This window comes from Capra hircus, chromosome 14 (assembly GCF_001704415.2).
Source record: "Capra hircus breed San Clemente chromosome 14, ASM170441v1, whole genome shotgun sequence".
Lineage (NCBI taxonomy): Eukaryota > Metazoa > Chordata > Mammalia > Artiodactyla > Bovidae > Capra > Capra hircus.
In genome coordinates, this window is record NC_030821.1 from 32,090,129 (window position 1) to 32,102,241 (window position 12,113).

Here is a 12,113-nt window from a genome sequence, read left to right on the forward strand (position 1 = left end):
TCTGGGTATTAAAAATAATGTAAAAATTAAAACAGATAAATTTCTTGTCTTTCATTCATGGATTTATATTCCAATTAAAGAATTAAACAAACAATTTTAAAATATAGTAATAAATGGTATGATAAAAGGGAAAGAGGATGCTGTGGATTGTGAATGTCAAGGTAGGGAGCTGCTATTTTAATAAGGTCTGGGAGTAATCTCTCTGTAAGGTGACATTTGAGCAGAGACTTAAAGGGAGTGAGGAAGTGATCCATGTAGGTACATGGAGAAAGAATGTAATAAGCAAAGAAGAAAGTGAGCAAAGGCCAAGAGGAAGCCTTGTGTGTGGCCTAGATTTTGAACAAACAGCAAGAAGCTCATAATAGCTGGAGATAGATGAGCTTTCATCCTAGAAAGATAAAGTGAATTCAGAGGGGTAGAACAGTTGCTGTGTTGCTAAGTCATTGGATAAAGTGACCTGAGAAATGTCATTGTACTTCCTGGGTAGTTTACATGTTTTATTCATTATTTTATTCAAAAGTATTCATTTATTACATTGAATAGAAAAATAATATATAGAAATGTTGAGATACAAAAAATTCTGACCTATAAAAAGCACTGACATATAACCACAGTGATAAGTGCTATATATATGTTATGTATTTCCTTCTTCTGATTTGTATTTTTATTAATATAGTCATCTGAGTTTATGGCTTTGTGTGTATAATACAAAAATTATGAGTATATTCCCTCTATAATTTACATCCAGTTTTTTTGTACCAATATTCAATCTATCTACTTCTCTGCTTCAGTCAGTTAATTTTGATAGCACATATTTTAATGTTCTATAGTATTAACAACCTCTTACAATTTGCGTTTAACCTGTCATGTTATTCCATGTAATAAAAAATGTGAGTATAGGCACAAACTTATACATGAATACACACATACACACACAGAGTAAAGGAAATTTAAGTTTTGCCTTGTGCAGTAAAACAATGTTGATGCTTCCAATTCTCTGGTTTCTTTGTACAATGTGCATACTACCAGCATTGATAGATATCCTACTTTAAAAACATCAACAGGATGTCAAATCCTTCATATGCTACCAGTCTCTGACTTCCCTAGTCCTGAAGTTTATATTCAGACTCCTATTCATGTGATTATGTCAGGCTCAACTGAATAATTTTAAGGTAACTTGAATTGGGACCTTAATTACATGTCAGTCACTACAACACCACCTCTATTAATGATTAATAGAGTATCTGGTAGAAGGTATATGCATAAGTGGGTGGGAATTTTGAAGATTTTACGAATAGAGTTGTTTTGAGCATTCACGTACAAGTATTTGTAAAATACATATGCTTCATTTCTCTTGCATAAATACCTGGAAGTTGAATGAGTGGACCCCATGCTAAATGTATTTTTCACTTTTGGAAGAAACGGCAAGGCTGATTTACAAAATATTTGTGCACACTTAAATTGCCAATGGCAGTGTATAAGAGTTCCATTGGTCACTCTAAATGTAAATATTCTACTGGATGTGTAGTGGTATCTCAATACATTTTTAGTTCTAATTCCTTAGTGACTACCGACGTTGAGCATGTTTATATGTGCTAATTTACCATTTGTGCATGCAATCTAGTCAAGTGACTTTTTGAATCTGTGGTCATATATTTAAAAATTAGTTATTCAAATTTGATTGTGAAACATCTATCTTATAGACACTTATTTTGTATTAGATATAAAATTTTCAAATATAATCTCCTAATTATTTTCATTCGCCAAAAAATCTTAATACAGGAAAAATGGTTAATTTTAATGAAGTCCAAAATATCAATTTTTTGTATGGATCATTCATTGATGTCACATATAAAAAGATTTTCTTAGAATAACTTCATAAAGATTTTCTCCTTCCAATAGTTTAAGAGAGATAACTTTTACATTTAAGGACTGTGAGTATTTGGAATCAACCTTGAATATGACATTAGGTAAGGGTATGGTTTTTCCAGTAGTCATGTATGGATGTGAGAGTTGGACTGTGAAGAAGGCTGAGCGCCGAAGAATTGATGCTTTTGAACTGTGGTGTTGGAGAAGACTCTTGAGAGTCCCCTGGACTGCAGGGAGATCCAACCAGTCCATTCTGAAGGAGATCAACCCTGGGATTTCTTTGGAAGGAATGATGCTAAAGCTGAAACTCCAGTACTTTGGCCACCTCATGAGAAGAGTTGACTCATTGGAAAAGACTCTGATGCTGAGAGGGATTGGGGGCAGAAGTAGGGGATGATCGAGGATGAGATGGCTGGATGGCATCACTGACTTGATGGATGCAAGTCTGAGTGAACTCCGGGAGTTGATGATGGACAGGGAGGCCTGGCGTGCTGCGATTCTTGGGGTCTCAAAGAGTCGGACACGACTGAGCAACTGAACTGAACTGATGGACCAAAGTTTATTTTCTGGCATATGGATATCTAATCATTCCAGCACAGTTGGATGATCCTTTCTCCACTGAAATTCTTTGCTTGTTTGTTGAAAGCTAACTGTATATATATGTATATATATATATCAGTCTATTTCTGTACACTCTATCTTGTTCCATTATGTACTCTTCTGTCCTTATGCCAATGCTATACTCTCTTGATTATTGCAATTTCATAATAAGTATTGAAGTCAGATAGAGCAAATCTTTTTTATTTGTTTTTCTATTTTGGCTTCCTAGGTTTTTTTTTTCTTTTTTCAATTTAAACCGAAGCCAAAAAAACCCACCCCTCTGTCTCTGGCAAGCACAATCTGTTGTCTTTATTTTATTTATGATGTTGGTTTGTTTGTTTGTAGATTTCACATATATATATAAGAGATCATATGGTAATTGTCTTTCTCTGATTTATTTCACTTACTATAGTGCCCTTAAGGTTATCCATGTTATCACAAAGGGCAATATCCCTTTTTATGGCTAAATGATGTTTCATTACACTCCCATACATGTATCACTATGTCTTTATCTGTTCATCCATTAATGGACTCTCAGGTTATTTTCATGCCATGGCTGCTGTGAATAATGCTGCAATGAACATGCGGGAGCATGTATTTTTTGTTGTTGTTAGTGTTTCTGTTTTCCTGGGATAAATACCTGGGAGTGAAATTGGTGGATGATATAGTAGTCCTGTTTTTCAGTTTTAAGGATCCTCCCTACTCTTTTCCACAATGGTTATACTAATTTACATTCCCACACATAGCGCACAGTTTCTCTTTTTCCAAATCCTCATCAATACTTGTTATTTCTAGTCTAGTCATTTTAACAGATATGAGGTGATATCTCATTGTGATTTTGATTTGTATTTCCCAGTGTCTAATGATGTAGAACATATTTTGTTATAACTGTTGACTGTCTGTATGTCTATTAATATCGTCTGCCCATGGACAGAAGAGCCTGGTGGGCTACAGTCCATAGGATCACAGAGAGTGGGACATGACTGAAGTCACTTAGTATGCATGGATACCTATTTTTTTAATTACTTGGTGTTTTGTACTTTTGAATTATGACCTTTCTTTATTTTAGATACTAGCCTTTAATCAGACATATGATTTGTAAATATTTTCTCACCTTCAGGAGTTTGCCTTTTCAGCTTTTGATGGTTTCTTTTGCTGTGCAGAAGCTTTTTAGTTTGATGTAATCCAGTTGGTGTCAGTTTGAAAAATGATCTCCAAGACCTATGTCAAGGAACTTACTGCCTGCATTTTTTTGGTTATTTTATGGTTTCACACCTTATGTCCAATTCTTTACTCCATTTCAAATTAGTTTCTGTATATGAGGTAAGATAGTGGTCCAGATTTTTTCATTTTCATGTTGCTATCCAAATTTCCCATTTATAAAAGAGATTTTCCTTTCCTATTGCATATTCTTGGCTTCTTTGTCATAATTTAGTTGACCATATATGTGTAGATTTGCTTCTGTGCTCTCTATTCCACTCCATTGATATAGGGTCTGTTTTTATGCTGACACCATACTATTTTAACTACTATAACTTTGAAATATAGTCTGAAATCAGGAAGCAGTAGGCCTACAATCTTTCTCAAGATTGCTTTGGCTATTTGGATATTTTTTGATTCTATACAAGTTTTAGAATTATTTGTTCTAGTTCTGTGGAAAATGCTACTGGTATTTTGATAGTAATTGCATTAAATCTGTAGATTCCCTATAGATTGGATTCTTCCAATCCCTGAGCAAGGGATAATTTTCCTTTTGTTTGTGTTGTCTTCAGTTTCTTTCATCAGCATCTTTTAGTTTTCCAAATATAGGTCCTTCACCTCCTTAGTTAGATTTATCCCTAGTTAGATTTATTCTTTCTGATGTGATGGTAAGTGGGATTGTTTTCTTATTTTTCTTTCTGGTAATCTGCGGTTAATGTGTAGAAATGCAACTGACTGATGACTACAAATTTTGCATTTTGTAACTCTACTAAATTCTTTGATAAGTTTTAATAGCTTTTTGGCGTTTTTAGAATTTTCTATATATAGTATCACATCATCAGTGACAGTTCCCCTCCTCCTTTCCAATTTGGATTTCTTCAATATTTTTTATTGTCTGACTTTTGCAACTGGAACTTTTAATATTATATTACATAAAAGTTGTGAGGCATCCTTATCCTGCTCCTGATCTTAGAGGAAATGCTTTCAACATTTTACCATTGAGTATGATTTTGGCTGTAGGTTTGTCATAAATGGGTTTTATTATGTTGAAGTATGTTTCATGCATACCCACTTCATTGAAACTTTTTTTATCATAAATGGATACTGAGTTTTGTCAAGAGCTTTTCTGCATCTATTGAGATTTTCATATGATTTTTATTTTTTTAATTTGTTAATACAGTGTATCACATTTATTGATTTTCAAATATCAAATCCTCCTTTCATCTCTCAGATAAATTCCGCTTGATCTAGACACTATGTAGGATGTCAAGGATGCATGTATAGATCGTTTTAATGTATTGTTGAATCTGGTTTGCTAATATTTTATTTAGGAGTTTTACATCTATATTCATCGGTGATATTAGTCTATGATTTGCAATTTCGTGATGGCTTTCTGGTTTTGGTCCTACAGTAACACCACTCTTGTAGGAGTTGAAACGTATTCCTTCTTTAATTTTTTGAAGTTTGAGACTAGGCATAAACTTTTAAATGTTCAGAAGAATTCACGTGTGAAGCACTCTGGTCCTGGACTTTTGTTTTGGGGAGTTTATGATTACTGACTCAATCCCTAATTAATAATCATATTTTCTATTTATCATGATTCAATATTGATTGGTGCTATGTTTCTAGGAATTTATCAGGTTCTTCAAGGTGGTCCATTTGTTGGCTTATAATTATTCATAGTAATCTTTGATGATCCTTTGTTTTTCTGTGGTTTTAACTATAATATTTCCTCTTTAATTTCTCATTTATTTGAGATTTTTTTCTTGTTGATTCTAGTTAAGGATTTGTCAGTTTTCTTTACATTTTCAAAGAACCAGCTCTTAGTTTTATTGATCTTCTCTAAGTCGTGTCCGACTCTTTGTGACCCATGGACTGTAGCCTATCAGGCTTCTCTGTCCATGGGATTTTCCAGGCAAGAGTGCTGGAGTGGATTGCCATTTCCTTCTCCAGGGGATCTTCCTGACCCAGGAATCGAATCCGGGCCTCCCACATTGTAGGCAGACGCTTTACCGTCTGAGCCACCAGGGAAGCCCAATGTCTATTTAGCCTCCATTTCATTTATTTTTGCTCTAATTTTTCTTTCCTTTCTTCTAACTTTGGTTTCACTTGTTCTCCCTTTTTCTAGTCTCTTGAGCTATCAGTTTAAATCATTTATTTGAGTTTCTTTTTTCTTTCCTAAGGTAGACTTGTACTGCTATGAACTTCTTTCATAGAACTGGTTTGTGGCATCCCATCAGTCAGTTCAGTTCAGTCACTCAATCATGTCTGACTCTTTGCAACCCCATGGACTGCAGCATGCCAGGCCTCCCTGTCCATCACCAACTCCCAGAGCTTGCTCAAACTCATGTCCATTGAGTCGGTGATTCCATCTAACCATCTCATCCTATGGCACCCTTCTCATCCTGCCTTCAATCTTTCCCAGCATACAGGTCTTTCCAATGAGTCAGCTATTTGCACCAGGTGACCAAAGTATTGAAACTTCAGCTTCAGCATCAGTCCTTCCAATGAATATTCAGGACTGATTCCCTTTAGGATGGACTGGTTTGATCTCTTTGCAATCTACGGGACTCTCAGGAGTCTTCTCCAACACCACAGTTCAAAAGCATCAATTCTTCAGTGTTCAACTTTCTTGTATCCATAGATATTGGATTTTTGTGTTTCCATTTTCATTTGTCACCAGGTATTTTTTAATCTCTCTTTTGACTTATTCATTTGCCTGCTGGTCATTTAATAGCCTGTCACATAATATTCACATGTTGGTCAATTTTCCAGTTTTTTTATTATAATTAATTTCTAATTAATACCATGGTGGTAGGGGAAAGATTCTTGATATGATTTCAATACTCTTACATTTATTATGAGTTGATTTGAGGTCTAACACATGACGTAGTCTGGAAAATGATCCATGTGTATTTGAGAAGAATGTGTATCCTGTTGCTTTTGGATGGAATGCTTTGTAAATATGCTAAGTCCATCTGGTCTAACATGTCTTATGAGGCAGATATTTCTGTCTAGATGATCTAATCATAGATGTAAGTGGTGTATTAAAGTCCACTTCTATTAATTTGTTGCTGTTTATTTCTCCCTTTATGTATGTTAGTGCTTGATTCATATATTTAGATGCTTTTATGCTGGGTGCATAAATATATATACATATTTTATACTCTTGTTGGATTGACTACTTTAACATTCAGTTAGGTTCAGTTAAGTCACTCACACGTGTTCGACTCTTTGTGACCCCATGAACCATAGCACACCACCTGTCCATCACCAACTACCAGAGTCCACCCAAACCCATGTCCATTGAGTCAGAGATGCCATCCAACCATCTCATCCTCTGTTGTCCCCTTCTCCTCCTGCCCCCAATCTTTCTCAGCATCAGGGTCTTTTCAAATGAGTCAGCTCTTTGCATCAGGTGGCCAAAGTATTGGAGTTTCAGCCTCAACATCAATCCTTCCAATAAACACCCAGGACTGATCTCCTTTAGGATGGACTGGTTGGATCTCCTTGCTATCCAGGGGACTCTCAAAAGTCTTCTCCAACACCACAGTTCAAAAGCATCAATTATTCTGTGCTCAGCTTTCTTTATAGTCCAACTCTCACAGCCATACATGACCACTAGAAAAACCATAGCCTTGACTAGATGGACCTTTGTTGGCAAAGTAATGTCTCTGCTTTTTTATATGCTGTCTAGGTTGGTCATAACTTTCCTTCCAAGGAGTAAGTATCTTTTAATTTCTTTGCTGCACTCACCATCTACAGTGATTTTGAAGCCCCCCCAAAACAAAGTCTGACATTGTTTCCCCATCTATTTCCCATGAAGTGATGGGACCAGATGCCATGATCTTCGTTTTCTGAATGTTGAGCTTTAAGCCAATTTTTTCACTCTCATGTTTCACTTTCATCAAGAGGCTTTTTGTTCCTCTTCACTTTCTGCCATAAGGGTGGTGTCATCTTCATATCTGAGGTTATTGATATTTTTCCCAGCAATCTTTATTCCAACTTGTGCTTTTTCCAGCCCAGTGTTTCTCATGATGTACTCTGCATAGAAGTTAAATAAGCAGGGTGAGAATATACAGCCTTGACGTATTCCTTTTCCTATTTGGAACCAGTCTGTTGTTCCATGTCAAGTTCTAACTATTGCTTCCTGACCTGCATACAGATTCATATAAGAGGCAGGTCAGGTGGTCTGGTATTCCCATCTCTTTCAGAATTTTCAACAGTTTATTGTGATCCACACAGCCAAAGGCTTTGGCATAGTCAATAAAGCAGAAATAGATGTTTTTTCTGGAACTCTCTTGCTTTTTCAATGATCCAGCAGATGTTAGCAATTTTATTTCTGGTTCCTCTGCCTTTTCTAAAACCAGCTTGAACATCTGTAAGTTCACAGTTCACATATTGGTGAACATTTAACATTATGTAACATCTTTCTTTGTCTCTATTACAGACTTTGTGTTGAGGTCTATTCTTTTTGTTTGTTTGTTTTAAGTATAGCTATTCCAGGTTTCTTTTAGCTTCTATTAGCAGAGAATATCTGTTTCCAACCTTTTATTTTCAGTCTCTGTGTTATAGGCTTATTTATAACAATTTATATCCATAATAGTCTAATATAAGTTAATATCAACTTACTTTGAACCTTATTCTAAAGTTTACTATTTCTCCTTCAAATACATTTTGTGCTGTCTGATTTTGCATCTTCTGGAGACTTCCTTTTTGTCCAGTGGTTAAGACTCCATGCTTCCACTGCATGGGGTAGGATTCAATCTCTGCCAGGGAATTAAATCCTGCATGGGAATGTGAAACTGTTCGTTGTTCAAGTCATGTCCAACATTTTGTTATCCCATGGACTGTAGCCTGCCAGGATCCTCTATCCATGGGATTCTCCAGGCAAGAATACTGGAATGAGTAGTCATTCCGTTCTCCAGGGGATCTTCCTGACCCTGGAATTGAAACTGCAGTCTCCTGCATTGCAGTCTCCTGCACTGCAAAAAACAGATAGGAATATGAGATCACCTGACCTGCCTCTTGAGAACTCTGTATGCAGGTCAGGAAGCAACAGTTAGAACTGGACATGGAACAACAGACTGGTTCCAAATAGGGAAAGGAGTATGTCAAGGCTCCATATTGTCACCCTGCTTATTAAACTTATATGCAGAATACATCATGTGAGATGCCAGGCTGGATGAAGCACAAGCTGGAATCGAGATTTCCAGGAGAAGTATCAATAATCTCAGATATTCAGATAATACCACCCTTATGGCTGAAAGTGAAGAGGAATTAAAGAGCCTCTTGATGAAAGTGAAAGAGGAGAGTGAAAAATCTGGCTTAAAACTTAAGATTCAGGAAACTATGATCATGGCATCTGGTCACATCACTTCCTGGCAAATAGATGGGGAAACAATGCAAACAGTGATAGACTTTATTTATTTATTTATTTTTTTTGGGGGGGGTTGTTCCAAAATCACTGCAGATATTGAGTGCAGCCATGAAATTAAAAGATGCTTACTCCTTGGAAGGAAAGCTATGACCAAACTAGACAGCATCTTAAAAAGCAGAGACATTACTTTACCAACAAAATCTGTCTATTCAAAACTATGGTTTTCCCAGTTGTCATATATGGATGTGAGAGTTGGATGATAAAGAATGCTCAGCGCCAAAGAATCAATGCTTTTGAACTATAGTGTTGGAGAAGACTCTTGAGAGTCCCTTGGACTGCAAGGAGATCCAACCAGTCAATCCTAAAGGAGATTCTTTTAGACTCATGATTAAGCATATTATTTATTTTTACAATATTTATGCTTTGTCAAAATATCTGTTATGAATTTTGTTTAATTTTAATCTAATTTAGTGCTCATCTAACTCAATTCCAGTTGGTCTTTTAAAACGGATTTGAATATCCACTACTTACTCATCTTATAACTGGAAGTTTGTACTCTTTCACTACTCATTTCCCCCACCATGGTCCTCAGCCCCTAGCTACCACCATTCTACTCTATTTTCCATTCTTTCATTATTTTCCTTCTATGTGTCATTTTAGATTGCACTGGTCATTGTTAATGTTTTTACTTTTTTATTAGCAATAACTATAATGTTTTTCAGTGTTCACGCTAATATGTAATAAGTGCATTTTAACCTAGATAGCATATTGAAAAGCAAAGATATTGCTTTGCCAACAAAGGTCCGTCTAGTCAAGGCTATGGTTTTTCCAGTGGTCATGTATGGATGTGACAGTTGGACTGTGAAGAAAGCTGAGCCCTGAAGAATTGATGCTTTTGAACTGTGGTGTTGGAGAAGACTCTTGAGAGTCCCTTGGACTGCAAGGAGATCCAACCAGTCCATCCTAAAGGAGATCAGTCCTGGGTGTTCATTGGAAGGACTAATGCTGAAGCTGAAACTCCAATACTTTGGCCACCTCACGTGAAGAGTTGATTCACTGGAAAAGACCCTGATGCTGGGAGGGATTGGGGGCAGGAGGAGAAGGGGACGACAAAGAATGAGATGGCTGAATGGCATCATTGACTCGGTGGACATGAGTTTGATTGAACTCTGGTAGTTGTTGATGGATAGGGAGCCCTGGCGTGCTGTGATTCATGGGGTTGCAGTCGGACACAGCTGAGTGACTGAACTGAACTGAACTGAATATTTTACCACTTCATAGTAAGATGATAATCTTCCAACTGAATTCTCTTAAATTACTTCTAAGCTTTGTACAATTGCCATCATAATTTTTATTTCTATATAATAATTAATTGTATAATGTATTGTAAATATTTATGCATCAGTTACCTTTAGTCACTTTAAAGTGATAATATATTTTAGGGTTGTATGCATCTTTACAGTTTTCATTGATGGCTGTTTATTTGAATAGATAGAGATTTCCATATTTTTTAATGTGTTTTTCATAAATGATTTTATGTAGTACTGGTCTACAATTTATTATTTATTTCAGCCTTTATATATCTGAAGAAATTGTCCTCCTAATTTTAAAAGATATATTTATTGATTATAGCCATCTAGTTTAACAGCTTTATTCTTTAGGAATTGAAGTGTGTAATCTCATTGTCTTCTGTTTTATAATTCATTGTAAAAGAAATTAGCTGTAATTATTTTGTTCAGTTTTGCAATATTTCTTTTTCCTCTACTCACTTTCCATTCTCTATTTATCACTGGCTTTAACTCTATGGGATATACTATAATTTTCTTCATATTTCTTATACTTGGATTTTGTTAAATTTGGCTATTCTATTTTAATAAAATTTGGAAAGATGCCTACTACTAATTCTTCAAATATTTTAACTTTTCTAATTCTCTGTTTTAAATTGAAATTATTCATATATTTGATCATTTAGAGCTGTCCCATAGCTCACTGGTAGTCTGCTAATACATTCTTATCCTCTTTTTTTTTCTATCATTTTATTTTAGATGCACCTATTGCTTTGGCCTCAGCTCACTCATCTTGCTATTTTTTGTTTGTTTGTTTCTTGCAGTTTCAGGATTATTTATTTCATATAGTGAAGTTATTAGATCTTATCATTTTTAATCTCTGGAAATTTAATTTTATTGACAGTTTCCATGTTTTAAATATTTATTAATATGCTCAATCTTTCATCTAAGTTATTAAACATACATTTTTAATTATAATACATATTTGAATATCTTTTTCTATTGTCTATCATGTTTTTTCTTGGCGTGAGCCTATTGATTTTTCTCCTCATCAGAGTTTATATTTCTCTGCTTCTTGAATACCTCATTAATCTTGATTAGGAGTCAGATACTGTGAATTTTACCCTGTTAGCTGCTAGATATTTATGTATTCCCAAAGTGCTGCTGGGTTTTATTCTAAGACACACTAAATATTTTGTAGACAGTTTGTTTCTTTCAAGGCTAGATTTAAGCTTTGATTTATAGGGTGCAAGTAGCTATCAGTCTGTTGCCCATTTTTGCAACTATTGAGTCACTATCCTTCTGAATACTCTATCTGATGCCCTGTGATTTACGGTGTTTCTCCTCAAGTGATAGAAATAGGAAATCATCTTCTCCACTTTTTTGTGTGAACATTGGATTATTTCTTATGCTCATTTTTGGTGACTGTTTTTTCTGGCTTTGTATAGTATTTTAAACTCTCTGGTGCTGATTACTCCTTAGCTAAAATTTTGAGATGTTTTCTCTGTCTCATTCTGTTTTCTTAACTTTTTCTATTTTAATATGTTTTTGGCAAATTCTTTATGACTTGGATTTTCCAGCTTTCTCTTTTGAACTAATAAATTAGGGCTAATTCTCTTTGCCTCCTCTTTCTCAGAAATCAGTGTCCTGCATTGTCTACTATTTCTATTATGTAAAAATTAACTAAAATATATTGCTTTTAATACTTTGACTGGATATTTAGCTTTTTCAAGTATGAAGGTAAAAATAAATCCTCTTTTTCTATATTGGCCTGAAGA